General features: G+C 31.8%; 1 protein-coding gene across 5 annotated transcripts in view; it reads right to left on the bottom strand.

Annotated features, from left to right (window-relative positions):
- The window catches only part of LOC130449104 (uncharacterized), a 294,569-nt gene that overhangs the window by 20,787 nt on the left and 255,292 nt on the right, over positions 1-18,490 (bottom strand). The window lies entirely within an intron of this gene.

Raw genomic sequence — 18,490 nt, 5'->3', positions numbered from 1 at the left:
ATTTCAATCGATTACAAAATATTTTTCAAAAATACCAAATCTAAAGATGTACGAAAGTCATGCAAATTATTTTACTCACTGCTTTCAATTAATAATTGTTAATCCATAGAAAAAGTGGTATTGCAATATTCAATTATAATAACGTAAATCAGAAATTTTGTCCATCAAAATGAATTATTATTGGTAAAATATTTATGGTTTATAAGATTAGTGATATATTTTGTACTTTTAACTTTGAACATACATATATACGAGGATATATTGAAAAATTCTCAGCCTATTATAGAATCAAACAAAATTTCAGTGTCAAAATATTTCATTACTCAACATATTTTCTTAATTGGATACATTTATTACAGCGAACCTGCAACGTCTCTAGACCATTCAAAAAAAATGTTTCTTCTTGTTCTGCAAACCAGATCTCCAAAATTTTATATTACCGCCTCGTTGGAAGAAAATTTATGACCTTTTAAACTTTTTTTCTGTTGAGGAAAGAGATGATAGTCGGACGGAACCAAATCTGGTGAATAAGGGTGGTGTTTTAGTAATTCAAACCCCAAACCAGGACTTTTTTGCATGGCCACGTGAGATTTGTGTGCAGAGGCGTTGTCCTGCAAAAACAATACACCTTTGGATAGCTTTCCGCGTCTTTTTTCTTTAATTTTTTCCCGTAGAGTGGTCAGTAATGTCGAATAGTATCCCCAGTTATTGTTCTACCCTTATCCAAAAAATCAACAATGATTACTCCATGGCAATCCCAAAAAACTGAAGCAAGAACTTTTCCAGCAGATTTTTGGACACGAAACTTCTTAGGTCTTGGAGAACCAGAGTGTCGCCATTCCATCGATTGTTGCTTTGTTTCTGGATCGTAGAAATGTACCAAAGTCTCATTCATAGTAACAATTCGGTTTAAGAAGTCTACATCGTTTTCAAATCGAGCCCAGATCGAACACGATGCTTCTACCCTTGCACGCTTTTGATCAACATCAAACATTTGGGGATCCATTTTGCAGCAATTTTTCTAATGTCCAAATTGACGTGAACTATATGATGAAAGCGTTCGTATGAAATATTCAGTACTTCAGATATCCGTTTTATCCCAATTCAACGGTCTGATAAAATCATGTCATGAACTGCATCGATATTTTCGGGGATTGACACAGAAACTGGCCTTCCCGCTCGGTCATCATCTTTAATGGAAAATTTACCTCTTTTGAAGGTTTCAGTCCAATTTTTCATAGTCGCATACGAAGGACGTTGATCACCAAGGGTATTATGCATATCTTCGTAAATCTCCTCTTAACCCTTTTAAATACAGGTACTTGATGATGGCTCGATACTCAAATTTTTCGATTTTCACAATTTCTTTTAATTTATTGCATAACTCTGGTTTATTTTTTTGACGTCAAACTTTACACTGACACTTCTAATAAATTATTGTTCGTTGCTATGCTAATGCAATATTTATGGAACTGGTCTAGGCTAACTAGATATCAATACATCCTCATAGATATACTATAGGATTCTACAATAGTTCATAACACTACTAGGGCAGGAAGATTGAGCTTTCTGTACCACGCCATTTTGTCCGAGGCGTAGCCGAAAGCTATAAAACTTCTGATATAGTGGTATATACTATTATTCTTTATAGACAGTCAAAAGTAAGCACGCATATTTTGCACCTATTTCCAGAGCTGTACATGAGAGCTCTGAACTGTGCACCTCTCTGTCTCGAAATAGGTGCAAAAGATGCATTCTTTCGTCCGAACAAAGTACAAAGAAAAAAATTTTGTTTATACTTGAAATTATTTTATAATTTTGCGAGTATGAGGCTGATTAATTTTGTTATATAAGTGGTCAATTTATTTTAGTTTCTAGTCGTGTTTGACTTCAAGACAAGTCGTAGCCTGCAAATGTTGCTTGTAGTTCTGTAAAAGATGTTTGGATGGTGAACAATTTTTAAAGCGGTAAATAAAATATAATAGACATATCAAATCTTATTTCTATACTTTTTAATTTGATATTGATGTGAGAAGGGCTAAAATAATGTTTGCATTAGGACATTGTGAGCTTTAAACAATGTTACCAAGGCCAATACAATGGAAACGTGATTGAAGACTGTATTTGGGGTTTATGGAGAGAAAGTTCTTATGAACATAAAAGGAAAAGTAAAATCCTACACTTTTAAATTATTTCCCACTATTTTTTATGTTATTCGGATAGTAAACCTTGATAAAAATAATAAATAAACATATTTCTTTGAATGGTTTCATTGGTTTAAATTGAAAATTAATATCGTTCTATCCGTCTCCTAATTTTAAAATCACACCTTTTTATAAGTTTGTAACAGAAAAGGCCTAAAATTAAGAAGATTTAGAAACATAAACATATCAAAAGGTCTAAGAAATAAGAAATTAAAGAAATTTATATATATTTACATATAATTTTGACCTAAAATATTTTATACATTGTCAAAGTAATTTATCTTGACCCTTGTTCTACAGACCGCCACTAAATTAAGGATCAAATTCATTATTTTGTAAACAGTTCACTTTTTATAAAAACTATGAAAGATGTCGGTTTTTAATTTCAAATGTAAATTTTTTAAATACGACTTAATATTTTATACAGCAAAGATAAAGTCAGAAAATTATTATTTCTACTTCTACTGAATGTACAAAAAAAATTCAGTTTGAGAATGTACTATTGCTATTAAAAACTATTAATAAGCTGTTGCATTTCAACATTCTAGGTGATTCACCCGGTAGTTATTGAACTTAATCTTTTAGTAAAAAATAAAGCTGAAAAATATGGAATGGTCGAAAATAAGTTGCTTTAATTTATAAAAATAAAGTTTTCTGCTTAATCTTGATTAAAATATTAGTTAACGTAAGATGCATAAGATTTAAAGTAAAACCCAACGTATACCAATCTCAATTTTTATATGATGTGAAGATAAAACGAGAGCTCAGCAACAGGTATGAGATTTATTTGATACAAAGTACCCAATTCAATTATATAAAAAAAATATTTATGGCTTCTGTATAAAAATAAAATATATAGAAAATTCTTCCAGCATTTGACATAATCTTTTATAAACATGCAATTGTGATGTGCATAATCTGCAAAATGAATGTTGTTTTCGATTCTTGACTTGTCTTGGAATCTCGCATAACCGTCACGTAGCAAAATATGATCGCTATAGAGATTGTACGTGCTCCTGGCACTGACAAAATGCCTGTTTTAAATGTCACATTTCCGATGCCCACCCACGAAGTTAACGATTTTCATATATAAACCATAAGTATAAAATAAAGGTTATTCATAATAAGATTGGGAAAACTAAGCAGAAATTAACGGAAATTTTAATTAAAATCTGTACGAACATAACTGCATCGATAAAAATTTGAAATGAATTAATGTACTGGGTGAGTTTTTATATATAACTACACTTAAGCGACATGGCGGTTGTCGGTCAATTACTGGGGTTGAGGGATACATTGATGATACCGAAAAGAATAAGACAGATACGTCAAATAAATCATACAGTTCTATAACACCTCAGTACATTAACCACATATATGCAACAAGTACAAAAAAACAATAAATTTACAAAAATCACTTCTACATATTTGTCGTGGTAGTAACGGTAAAACACAGTCAGATCCGCGACCCTTCTATGCTCAAAGCTGTCCATGTTTTTGGTTATAAGTCGAACTGCTCCAAATGTGTGAGCAATATTTTAAATATGTACGAATCTCGGCTTTGTAAAGGATTAGAAGCTGTTGCGGAGTATATAGATTTTTGCTCTCAAAATTTTTGTGAAGCTGCCTTGGCTAAATTGGCCACGTGACTATGTCAGGACATAATGCTTCCAATCTCAATAATCAACAAGCGAATTTGCGGTGATGGTTATATTTTATGTCTAGACAGGATCAATTCCTGAGCTGCAGTTATAGCCTTCTTTGTAAAAATAGCAGTCTGGGTCTTTCCTGCATTGAACTCAATCAAATTGCTTCTATCCCACTCCAGAAAGTTTTAAAGACCAGTAGTGATGGTGGTGATATGTTGTAGCCTACGACTGGCTGGGTAGTAGTTGAAATAAAATGAACCGTTACAACTAGAGCTTAATATCTTTTAGTAGTTATTGCTATAGACGTAGATAGGGTATAGGATTAAATTTGCAGTAATGGTCATAAATCACTCGATGAATTAGAGTAAACTTCAATTGCTCGTTAAATAATATACTACTATTTGACTTTTATTGTAAACTTAACAGAAATCGAAATATTAGCAATTTACTTTATAAAAACACTGTATAAAACTCAGCTTTTATTATACGAAAATATATGTTTTTCTAAATCGTTGTGTTTTATCATATAAATACATCTTCTAGAAATTATCGATTATTGTTTTGACGCCTATTCTTTTCTTTAAATACATTCTTGTTGCGCCTATTATGTTGAAAATGCAACAATAGTCGTTTCTGTTCCCAGCGATCGTGTAGATGTTTTAAAAAACGTAACAATAACAATTCAACAACTTTCTCTAGACAAGTTTCATTTTATTCACAGTTTCACTTCATTTCGATATGTATATTAATATTAAAAATAAAAAAATTCCAATATTAGGATACAAAAAGTGGTGCTATGAATACAGTGAATATAAAAAACTATTAGGAAGAAATATAATAGTTATTTATAGGAGGGTTGTATGAAAAGTTTCCGACATATAAAAAAACAAGATATTTTTATTTTTCAAGAAAAGTCTCTACATTGTTTTAAGCGACGTTGTAACCTTTTTATCCCTTCTAAATAATAGTTACCGACTTTCTCCTCAAAAAAGGCGATAACGCCATGATCCGATAAATGTTTTTCTCCTGCTGGTGAAATTTGAATGCTAGGAAAAAGCCGCTGTGAACCAAATCTGGTGAATGTGGTAGTGCAATTGGTGATTTTCAGCAATGGCGTTCACCGTGTGAGAAGGAACTTTGTCCTGATAGAAAACTACTTTCTTTTTTTGCAATTTTTCCCTTTACCATAACAAGCAATGGTGCATACTACTCCTTTGTTATTTTTCTAATTTTTTGAAGAAAATAGATGAGCACAATTTCAAAATTATCCCAAAAAAGGGTAGGCGTAGGTTCGCCATTTACAACTATTGTCTTGACTTTATTCTTGTTTCAGTAGTGTAGAGGTAGATCCTGGTTTCGTCTACAGTTGTGAATCGCCGCAATGCATAAACATTGATGCTTAAACCGCATCAATACGGTTTGTGAAATATTCATTCAAATGCGTTTCTGGTCGGAAGCGGATCTCAAAGCGCGGATAGTTTACGTATGCATAATTTTTAGGTCAGTATGTGGCAAATGCGTTCTATTGATTTACGGATAGCCTCAATTGCAAGTTGCAAAACCTCCATTGTCATCTAATACACCCTAACTTAATCTAATTTTACCAAAAAATTAAATGTTAAACTATGGATAATTCATAAAATCTACTTAGCCGAAGCATTTGACACATAACCTTTTAATAGATAAGCTAGACAACAGATTGCTCCAAAGAAAGCGAACTTTCCATAAAAACTTTTGGGTACAAACAAAACAAGGAGACATCTCTAGGTGCTAGGTTGAAATTAATAACCTGACCTAGGGTTTCACAAAGGTCGTTTAAATTCACTAGTAAATTCAGCCAAAAAGTGTCCCAAGTAACTGATTATAGGTGGCAGGTAAGTATTCGAAAACGGAAAAGAGCAACGGTTTTTACTAAATCCATTCACTCTATTTCACATTTGAATACAATAATGCTGTGACATAAAAAAATTTTCTTATGCGACCCTTCGTTTTAGAGGTATAGGCCTTTAAAGTGACAAAATTAGAACTTATATTTAAGTATATTTTCTAAATTATACAGTCGACATTATCAATTTTTAATGGATCATTATGTCCTTGTAGTGTGTTTGACGGAATAAATAATTCTATACTACTTTAGATTGTACAGGTTGTCCCTGTAAAGCTACGGATTGTTAACCATTGGGCATGAGCCGCTCCTGGCCTTCAGATGGCAGTGTAGAATTATTTATTTTCTCAAACATCCTGTATATTAGGTTGTGGTATTTGTGAGAATTTGTCCATTTTTGAAAGTATACGTACCCAATTTGGTCCAATTTACTATCGCCCAAACATCCTAGATTTCAATTTAGGCACACAGATTATTCCTATCTCAAATACAAGATTGTTATCAGAAAAATCAATCGAACTACGTGAGTAAAACTATATCAAACAATTTTAATAATACCAGAGCTATTTAGAAGATTAGAGAATATATTTTGATTGTAATTTGACATTGAATAGCCAGAAACTGATAGCTTTAAAAAGTTTTTATGCATTTATCGTTTTTCAGCACGTCACAATTATTTGTTTTTGAGGATATACGCTCAATATTAGATTTGGGGTTTGATGGTTCAAATCAATTGATTATATACAAAAAATGAGTTAACAGAAATAATGGGAATTGTATGGTATAATATTAGCGAATTAGATTCTAGTGTTATAATTTCTATTATAAGTTTAAATTACTTATAAAACATGCAAAATAAGGCGGACACTACTTAAATCAACGTAATAATATACGATATTCAACCTTGCATCATAGAACAGTCATAGTAATAATAAATATGATTCATTCCTTTCAGATCCAAATGGTGACGAAATAGTGACATATATTATGAGCATGATGATTTAGTGCCTCAAACGAATCGCAGTGAATTACAGAAAAAACAACATAAGAGTTCATCATATGGCATAATTTGAATGATTGAAATAATGTAATGTGACAAATAAAGTGAAATACACCCCTATGCAGAATTAACGCATAATTTCAAATCATATTGCTGTGAGTTTGAACAGAAATGAAAACTCCACAAATATATAATTGGTTTTTTAAATTTCAGCCACTATTAAGAGATGATTTAAGCAAAAATATACCAAAAGGAGTTCAAAACAATCTAAAAAGGTAATCATAGTACTCATAGTATCTCATTTCTGACATCTGATTTTACTTTGGTCAAGAGCATTCTTCATTTAAACTAATCTTAAGGATACTCCATGATAGTTTGTAAGCTACTATCCATTACATTACAAGAAGTCTGCATTGGATAGAGGTCAGCGTTATTAGCTGGCATTAACATTACATAAGTTTCGATTTCTTAGATACACGATTGAGTATTGTAATGAATGAAGAAGAAATCTGCCTACAATAGAGGAAGTCAGAATTGATACTGGTACTTCGACTTATGTACATGTTAGAATGCAGACGTATGGAATGCAGAGGGTAGTGGTAGTGTAAACAATGTACTTGGTGGTATGAATATTACCAACGATTTCAAAAATTTTATCTTAACATTAAGACGAACTCTTTAAATGTTTGCGTGTTCCTTCACATTATTAATGATCCGCTACCTTCTTTGTATACCACACAGTACAATTCTTCCGTTTTTTTTTTGGATACCCAGTAAATCCAGCTACATTTGAGAACATTATATTCGACCACTGCCTTCTGAATCTTTTGTACTAGAGTACAAAAGATTCTTACTGTATGTGTGCTTGGGTTCTAAGTTGTCTCCTTATCGTATCATTGCTTATTTGTGGTGGAAGCAAAATATAAGTAACAAAACTTTGTCTCGGCGTTTGATGTCGCAAAATTCGGTCTTGATTTTGATTTCATCTTATCTCTTAGAACCACTCCAATTCTATGCAAATTGATTTGTGCTTCATTTGTACCATTTCTGTGAGAAGCCTTCTCTAATCGAAGCAAAAACTGTAGCATTCACTTCGAGAGGAGATATTTAATTCAGAGATTAGGCCATAAATTCGATCTTATGCGAAAAAATTGTTTTTACTTTACTTTACAAGACATGCCAGTCATTTTGTTGATCTTGTTTTAAGTAGATGTTAGATGACACTAATCCTGTGTTGGTGTCGATACTTTCTTATTTTGTATAATTTACTTTGATCTTCATTTTTTTACGTTTGAATGACATTTTAGAGAGATTAACAACAATTCTTTTGGAATGTTTATATCGTTCGTAATCGTATAAAAATAAATTCTTGTCGAACACTTTCTCGAAATGTATAGAAATTGATGCTTATAATGAACTGAAAAACAAACTGTTGTTTAATAAAACCACACTTGTTCAATGAATTTTCTTATTAATATATTGAAAATATTGAAACTGTAACGATGCATCCATGTTAGTGATATTCATATATGTTGAAAATCTAAAATAATTCTAATATAAAACCGGAACAAAATATTTCTTGAGCCCATCCTGCGTTCTAACAACTATATCTTATGAATACTACTCTTCATTCCTCTAGAAATGGTTCAAGCATTACCTTTGCCGTATTAGCTCTAGTAATTTATGCCTTATGAGTTGTACTTCTGAAGTTTTTAATTTTGTTACAAAGATCATCTCTAATGAAGACTCACAGTACGTTGTGTTCAAAATTTCCTATGGTTTATTTTTCTTTTCTTTTGGTCTTCTATATCTTCATTTAGGTCATTCTCTAGTCTTGTATCCTTTAAATTCCCTTATCTAGTCGTGATAAATTGGTTATAGATATTCGTTGCTTCACCTTTTTGGCTATTTTTTTTGTTTTCCATCAATTTCTTCTATAAATTATAATGATTTTAACTGATAAAAGACGTAAGTTGATGATTTGATTTTTGGTCACAAGCACGGATTATTTTATACATTAAAAGTTATAATAAATAGGAAAATAAGCTTCATATTTTAGTTTTATATTTATCTCCTACATCACAAATTGCGAAACTCTAACGGAAATTATAAATAGCACTTAATGCCTTTATAGAATGCATGAAATTTATAACTATTTAGTCAAGCGAGTCCTTTTAATAGCTTAATTACAGTAAAACAGTAAGTTACCAAACAAAACTACTTCACTATACCTTATAATTAAATCGTACATCAAAACATCAGGATTATGCAAAAATGTATCCTTTTTTCAAATATTTTTTACGTTTATGTAACTTTATTGAGAAATTGATAAATAATCGGCTAGAAAGCATAAAAAATACTTCTCGTCCTCTTAAAGAATCGTATAAAGTTTTTATTATATTTGACGTTCAACAATTTAGTTTTAATTCTCCGATAGAATTTACATTTGAGAAATTTTTTCCGAATATAAGATCAAGTTTTATTTTTCCACAGAAAAAAGTTATATAAAAAAACTTGGTATTTCAATTTATATGTTACGTTAATAATAAAATAATAATGGACAATTTTTTTCTTTTTTATAGGCGAATGTTTGAAAAAAATTTCATTAGGAGCTCATAACTTGAATTGAAAATACTGGTATTCCCCAGGGATGCATCTTGTCACCTACTCTCTTTCTCTTGTACATCAATGAACTACTCGACAAAACTACAAACCCGATCTATTTGCCGACGATAGCACACTGGTGTCGTCGTTCAAATCAACCGCCTCAATAAACTCGGCTACTACCCAAATCCATAGACAGCAGCAGATCACCATCATTAACACCGATCTTGAAAACATTCTGGAATGGAGTAGAAGCAATTTGATTGAGTTTAATGCAGAACCAAGCTGCTATTTTTACAAAGAACTGCAGCTCAGGATTTGTTCCTGTCTTAACATAAAATAATACCATCACCACAAATTCGCAAATTCGTTGGGTGTCGTAATATGGTCACCTTGCCAATTTAGCCAAAGCAGCTGCATAGCTCTCTTTAAGATCAAAAAGCTATATACTCCGCAATAGCTTCTAATACTCTACAAGACACAGATTCGTCCATTTTTTGATTATTGCTTGCACATTTGGAGGTCGGCTCTTATCCATATCCTGAAGATGCTCAGCTTAGCAGCTGACCAGAAACTTCGACAGCTTAGAACATAGAGGAAAGGTCACCGATATGACTCTTTTTTACCGTTACTACCAAGGCAAATGTTCTTCCGAGCTGTCCAACATAATCCCGCCTTGAGCAGTTCTTACAAGACCTAATCGACAGGCAGACGTGGCTCATGAATATCGAGTTCGCCTGCATACGCTAAGAACTTCAATTTATCGGGAATATGTCTTTGGAGAAATACAAGTCTGAGAAATCAGCTACCAAGGCACGTCTTTCTACTATAACCTACAAAAGTTCAAGATTCAAGATCAATATCCACAGATGTCTCGATGCAGGTACCACTCGAATTACTCCAATGTAAAAGGGCTTACGTTCTTGTACTTGCTTTTAACATAAAACTGCTTTATTTGAAAACCTACTTAAGAGTTGATAGTTGTTTTTTGTTTGGTCTGACATTTCATTATATATAGACTTACAATAAGCAACGCTTGCAAATCGTTGAGGTTTTTCATTAAAATATTGGTTCTGTTCGTTAATATTATTGTGCACTATTATGGCGTACATAATCATCTTTTTTATCGGCTAATTCGGTTAATAATGGATCGTTTCCAACTACGCTTAAGTACTCTTATTGATAACCGCTGAACAGTATACACTGAAGAAGCTATAGTCGCTGTACAAGGAAGCATTAAAGAAGATTCAAATCTATTCTGAGCTACAGGGATTGTGTTCTTTCCCTTTATAGAAGATATGATAAAAGAATATTGATTTGAAAGATTCCCAGATAAACTTGCGCAATAATTGAAGCCAAATGATCATAGGGCTGAAGCACAAATTGATATTTATATTGAATTTTCTTTCAAAACTTTGTTCTCCTATTAAAATCATTTTAGGTACGTAAATAAGTAAAATTTTTAGATTTGGATTGAGGAAAATCCACAAGCTTTTGTCGAAACACCTTTCCATCCACAAAAAATTACTGTTTGGTGTGCTACTCATATATTTTTAAGGTTTCAACAGGATAGAGCCTACATAATTGATTCACCCAAAGAAACTTTTTACGATAGGAAAATTCCAGTTAATGGCACAATTCACATAAGAATGCTTATATTAAAATATTGATTGTAACAGTATAGCAATGAATTGTTATTAAACTTGGAAAAACAGCGTGTAAGTGTTTTCAAGATAGCCGAGAATAAAAATTTGTAGCGATTTGACTAAACATGAGAAGAAGGATTTCTTGAAGTGTTAGAAAAATCACTGGGAACAATATCAGTGCTGTGGGGTAGATAACTAAACAACTCTCAGTCAAATTACGTCAAAATAGCTGCTGTGTGTCGAGCTGTATGTGGTCGAGAAATGTCATGGAGGAGTACAACACTTGCAGTAAGCATTCCGCGGCTCTTGTTTTGAATGGCATGTCGTACGGCTTTTATATTCAAGAATTATATCTTTAAATGATTTACGCAGGCGGCAGAATTAAGAATATAAGTTTCCGTTTCGGATCACTGTTATTACGCTACTGACATGAGGTGGTACCTGCTACGCATTTGCATTTACATGGCTGGTCACTTTTATTTGTAAAAAGAAAACATTGGAAAGCAAACTTTTTGGATATGTTTCGTATTATATATCAAAACATTCAGTTATTGCTTTATTCACTACCATACTTGAATAAAGCCCCTTAAAAATAGTATATGCACGTCTCTGTTAGTCTGAAGCAATGTTTCAACTTCCAAATGTATCTTGGGTTAAGTCAGTCCGATGTTAGTGATGTAGATGCAGAATCGTAATCGTAATATGCATAGCTTGAAATATGAACTTCATCTAGCTGAGAAAACCGTAAAAATTTCTAATCAACGACTTCCAACATAACAAGATTTAATTTGGAGCGGAGTATTGAGAAATTCTCTCAAATTGTAGAACTTTGGGCCGTGGCTTATTATTTTTTCGAATAAATGAGAATATATAAATGAACGAACCACAAATGCGAGATTCACTCACTGTTTCCCATTACTCTTTAGTAAAGTGGAACAGTTAAATTTGATACAATTTATCGGTACATTCTATTAGTAAATTGAAAAATGAGTCTTTAAATATTGAAATTCTTGTAATTTAATGTGTAAAATTTTCCAGTATTGTAATCCTAATATTGATCACTGTTTACTAGGTAGTGTATTAAAGATTACTTGATGTAAGTACGTTCAAAAAACAAGATATTTTCACAATAAATATTTTTTTCTTACCATACACAAACACGTTTACATGGTATCTAAACATTAATAATAACAAATAAGTTATTTTTCAATTAATTCTAGCGTTGAATAGAATAAAATTAATAGAGCGAATTATATAACAGTACCTTTGAGCGGTAAAGGTAGTTTATTATTTCCATCCTCGCTGGTTTTTTTAATCTCTGGTACAGATTTACTAATCGTGGAACTAATGATAATTAACGGTTTACATTCCTTTTTTGAAATATCTTCTAGCATCTGCTGTTTATATTGCCCGTAAAATTCTTCTACAGTCAGTGAAGCCTCGGAAACTTAATTTGAAAAATAGAATAAAATATTAAAGTTACACATATATTTTTGTTACAGTTACTTTATTCAAGAAAATCGAAATAACTAGTGCAAGATATCAAAGATGTAGACATGAGTCGACACCAGGAACTAATCAAATTATGGCGGAAGAAGCAAAAAAAGAAGAGGTGATTCAAATGATGAGGGAAAAACATACTCTATATACATAATATACAAGAGAAACTACATTTGTTCAGAATCAAATTATTGGGCGGAAACATATTAAAAATGTCAATCAAACATTCCCAGAAGGGGGAAATAATATATTAATAGAATATGGAATTATTCAAATTTATATTTTATAAACAATGTGAAATCATTCGGTATAATTGATGAAAAGGGTAAGTGTTGAAAGGAAATAGTTGGATCGAAAATTGTATTAGAATTTCCAAAAATGATTATATTTGAAGAAAAGAGGACATTTTTTAAGACTGTGTCTTGTGTTTTCAAAGAGGCAGCCTAAGTTGTGACTGCGAGGACCAACTCTCATACCAGCGCTTTGGTGGTCTTCCAGGCGGTCTACTTGTATTGGGTCTCTCTTCCTTTGCGATTTTCGCCAGTCGATCGTTGTTCATTCTATTGACATGATCTCTCCATGCTCTTCTTATTTTCAAAATATGCAATACTAAACGATGATAGTAAAGGAGGAAGGAATGTATGAATCAGAAATGTCTTTGTATGACAGTAATTGAAGATACAAGATTAGAATAAAAAATTTTCGAGAATAATAGATAAATTAGGAAACGATTTCAACAAATTGAAAAGGTGCCAAGTTAGTAGATTTTGAGTAAAAGAACGGGAATGTTGGTAGTAGTGCTCTGCTGTGTTTTCCAGCCCTGGATAAAATTGTAAGCAATTGTAAGAGAACGTTTTCAAAGTAGGCTTCCGCGAGATGATAGATTGCGCAACTCATCACCAGTTCAGTGGCGTATTTGTTAACGACGTGTTAATTTATTCTTATTTCGTTTTTTTGTGATGCCAAGCTCAAGCGAACAATGTGGATCTGTAAAATTTGGTTTCGAAACAACTTATAAAGATGAATTTGTGGGGTAAAATCAAGCGTACGGGTGTTTGGCACGGTTTAAAATTATCGATTCATAGAAAACCTCATTATGAACAACTATCCGTATCGACAAAAATGTTGAACAAATCATGTACTTACAGATCGTCGAATGATAAATTACCAACTGTTAGAGGTGCGTTATTATGGAGCTCTGCTCAGAAAATTCCGACGAAAGGTTTGGACATGGAAAAGATTGTTTTTTAGGTTATGTATCAATTAGAATTAAAACTGATTTAGCTTTGAAAGAATACATTGAATCTGATTCAGATTTTCTGTCAACGGTTATTACTGATAATGAGTTACGGTTTTGAATAAAAGAATAAAAGAAACAGTGAAGTCAATAAAATACGCTATCGTCTTCTAAATAGTTGTCTTTGAGTGGAATCAAACATCAAACCAATATTTATTTTATTTTTAATGCTAACGACGTAATTCTTGCAAGATTGTGCAACAGTAGTAGACAGTAGATTGGTTCTATCACGACAACAATGCACCTCCATACACAGCCAGGGATTAAAACCTAATGTAATATGAAATCAAATTTGTTGGGTAGAATAACACAAATACCTTGGGGTATTGGTTCTATTTTCCCTCCTTGAATAGATTGTGGTGACGTACAAACTGTACTCATAGTATCAAGGATCTCATGAAATTCTTCTAAATTGGGTAAATTATATTTGTCTTCTTTGTCTATTGATGATTGGGTACGAGAATCCTGTGAAGTTTCCGTCACCGCCATGGTTATCACATCATCACTTTGCGTTATTTCTATAATGGAAATGTATCGTGTATTATATTCTTTTCCAAGCTTTTTCTTTACTCGAGAAATATTTTTATAAGAAGCATTTACATTTCGCTTTGATTAGCATTTACACTATAACATTCAAACATATACCATTAATATAAATTTCTCTTTATTAGTATTTAATATAATTCGTCAAAACTAGATTGATAATTTATAGATACCTTTCTGTTGTAACATATCGTCCTCTTCCTCTCTATTAGTCGACTTACACTTAATTCCTGGAACAAGACAGCTCACAAAACGTTTAACGGATTTTTTAGAAACTGTGGATTTATTTTTAGAATTCACAAGCTCTGCTTGGATGTCTTCCAACTCCCATTTGTTCACCTCTTGTAACGTTTTAGAATTATCTACTAGATCCTCCAAACCTTGTATTCTAGCATTTATTTCTTGAATATTACCTATCAATTCAGTTAAATGTGGTTTTAAATTAGTTGAAATATCGATAGGAAATTGGCTCCTGAACGCTTCCTCTTCTCTTTCATTACCAATTATTCCTTCTTCGCTAGTTATATGTTTTTGATGTTTTTCGGAATGATCTGAGGTGTCATAAATGATTTTTTCATCCTGCTTTTTTTCCTCATGATGTGTGTTTTTTAGTATTTTTCCAATATTATCATTGGCAGAAGATTCAGAAATTGTTTCTTTCAAGTTTTCTCCGTTTCCAGATAAATCTGTTTCTTGTGGCTCCTGCCCATCACTGATAGTTTGAGGTTTTGAGCCTTCTACACAACTTGGAATATGACTCGTGAGTGGTAATTTCTCAAACGAGTTTCCTTCTTTTTTATTCAGGCTTGTTTGATTAACTTCTTCATTAAAACTACCGGGATGGATATTAGATTGTTTTATACTATTCGGGAAGCAACTAATGAGTTTTTCTCCTAGTACTTGGGTATTTACTTGTGTTTTCTTAAAACTTTCCGATTTTTCTTGTTGTTTAAAAATTGGATGAATTTCAGATATTTTGATGTTACTGGAAATATCGTTAGAATGTTGTTCAACTCTATTCTCGTTAGTACTAAGACAACCCCGCTCCTCTGATTTCTCATTTATCTCCTTCGAATTTGTTTCTACAAGTTTGTTATTGTCATTAGAAGATTGATTTTTGGATTTTTCAGGATCGTCTTTATTATATTCCCCTATAAAATACGTTTTATTTTCATGAAAAACATTATAAGGGCATATGACTCCTATTTTTTTTTCTGTTAGTTTATTCCTATTTGAACTTGTTTTGAGTTCTTCAGCATCATTTGATACCTTTACTACATCACTTGTTAGCGGCACCGATGCTTGAACATTCACTGCATTATTTGGTAAATCACTTCTATCGTATAATTGTTTTATAAATTGTTTTGGAATCGTCCTTTGTATTTCTTCCATATGCTGCGTGAGTAAGAATTCTAATTCCAAGCCGTGAGATACCAGCGTTTCTAATATTTGATCTAACATTACATCAGTATTACTATGAGATTCCTTTTCTTCCTCATTCATTAAACAATAAGTTTCTTGTACTTCTTCATTTGAGTTTGCCAACGTAACTAATGATTGGTTTAAAAATATAACAAAATTAGTAAGCATACATTTGTCAAAAAAGTCCAAATTTCTCATGAATTTGATTGATTTATTAATTAAGAATGATGAAATTTAGGTCTTCAATTATAAAAGTTGATACGTACCAAGAGAGTTTGAAGATTAAGAAAATGAATAAATGATGTTAGGTTATGTTAAGTTGGTACTAATGTAGAAAAAAAAACTAATGGAAATTGAAGATAACAGATATCTATAACTTGAAACCGAATAAATGATACAAACAGAAGTAGTTGAACAAGTAGTACAGAAGATAAAAAGAGATCGAACTATGAAAATATTATATTAATAATGCTACAAAATTTGGGAGAATACAAGACTAGAATAGACTGCGTGAAAAAATAGAAAACCAATTAGAAGGATCGCAAAGTGGCTTTATGAAAGGGAGAAGTAGACAAGAACATGTTTTAATACTAAGGCAGGTAATAAAGAAAAAACTGGGAACAAATCAAAAAGAACTCGGTTTTATATATATCAAAAATCATTTAACAGCGTCCGAAGAAATCAAATAAGGAAAACAAAGAGGAGTCACATAGAGTAACAATATCGAATGTATATATGAATACGAATACGACAAACCAGATGAGAAGATAATAACCAATCCAAAGATTTCTCGATAAAAGAAGAACTAAGAGAAGAGGGAGTCGATATTTATAATGATAATGGATGATGAATTGCAAGAAGTGGAATCAAAAATTAAACAGATACAAATAGGATAAAGAAATAGTTGAATTCCGTGAGTTCAAAATAACAAGTAATAAGTTCAAAAGAAATGACGAAAAAACCAAAAATGAACGTGTAGAGATGAATATTTCGAATAGTTATTATATATGGTACTGAAAACTTGGTACTTACAAGCTCGCACCAAAGAAAAATTCAAGCAACAAAAATGAACACAGAGTCAGAGGTGTCACCAAAAAAAAAAATCGAATACGAAACAATATAAGAGAAAAGTGTTTGTAGTATCAAGTTTAATACGAATACGTCTTTGATAACGTGCATTAATTTTCATAATGTATGATCTCTAGTTAGTTTTTGAAACGTCTTCACTGTATATGATCACAGCAATTTGTTTTCTGGTTATAGTGAATATTATTGAGAAATTTGGAATTTTTTTATCGGTGTTCTCTTTAAATTTATTCAACATGGATGGCAATTTGCAAAAGCTACCTTCTGATTGATACTCTTGTTCGATTTCCATTTTACTATTTGAAATATCAACATTTGTTGCCGGTTGAGACAAACATTCACGAATCATAGCAATATAATCTTGGATTTTATTTTGTTGACTCATATATTCGTTATCAAAGTCCACTTGTTCTTGATCGTTTGTATTTTGTTCTATATCACTGGAACTAGCTTGTTTTTCTTCTGAACTTTCAATAATTTCTAAAAATCAAATCAAAGGATATTAAAGTTAATGTTAAAATGAAAACCAATAGGCTCCCTAGTTAATTTGAACACTCCGTTTTTCGTTATTTGACATACATTTTTCAATCTTTTCTTGCATTTCTCACTATCATCTACCTAAATATTGGCCCTTTTCTCTTTCATACACACACAAACGTATTTGCTGTTACTCGAGTAAAGAAAATGCGCCTAGAAAATTAAAAATAACTCTTAGTTATAAATTTTTCGCTTCCCACGATCATAAATTGATAGTTATTCGTGGTATTTTTTCATAAACGAAAGTCGAAACTTCATTATAGAACGACTCATGTATTCCTCAGTATGAACTAGCAGCAATATTTAATGGTTATAACGGACACGATAGACATTGATATGACGTAAGTGTATACCCTTTTTTATGGATGTCAAAATGACAAAACAGTCTATATTAAGACGTCCATTTTACTGGGGATTTAATTTATCGCATAACAAAATATTTTCAAAATAATTGCGATGAAAATTAACGCTTCCTATTCGAAATAAGGATATGTTCTGAACGACAAACATACGCATTCCATACATTACTTATTTGGAGATCACCACAAAAATAGTATAATTTGTTAAATTATTTGATCTAAGTATCGTTTTTTGTTGGAAAATTATATTGTTTTATTAGTATTAGTGTTTAAAACTAAGAAGTTGAGGACAAGTCTATTGTGTCTCTCTATTGCTAGAACTAGGCTGGATACAACTTTTCATACAGCAGTAATAAGAGATTTGAGACAGCTGCATTGAGGTTAATTTTTCACTTTCGATCTCTCGATCCCTACTTTTCGACTGCAGTCGCCGATGTTTTTATTTTTATTCCCTAAATATTTTCATTTAAGTTTCAGTGTCCTGCAAAATTCATGATTATCACTAGGGAAGCGAATACGTTTAGAAAATCTAGAGTAACATATAATGGAAAACCTATAGAACGGGTAGAAAAATTTAAATATCTAGGAACATGGCTCTATGAAGTATGGTCGTCGGACGGTGAAATAAAATGCCGAATTGAACAAGCTCGAAGTACATTCATAAAATTTAAAAATGTATTTACATGTACCGACTTTGATCTTGATCTTAGACTGAGACTTGTGAGGTGCTACGTTTGGTCAGTGCTTCTTTACGGGAT

This window comes from Diorhabda sublineata, chromosome 9 (assembly GCF_026230105.1).
Source record: "Diorhabda sublineata isolate icDioSubl1.1 chromosome 9, icDioSubl1.1, whole genome shotgun sequence".
Taxonomy (NCBI): Eukaryota; Metazoa; Arthropoda; class Insecta; order Coleoptera; family Chrysomelidae; genus Diorhabda; species Diorhabda sublineata.
Note: the sequence above shows the minus strand (reverse complement) of the source record. Positions and strands in the feature narration are given on the sequence as shown.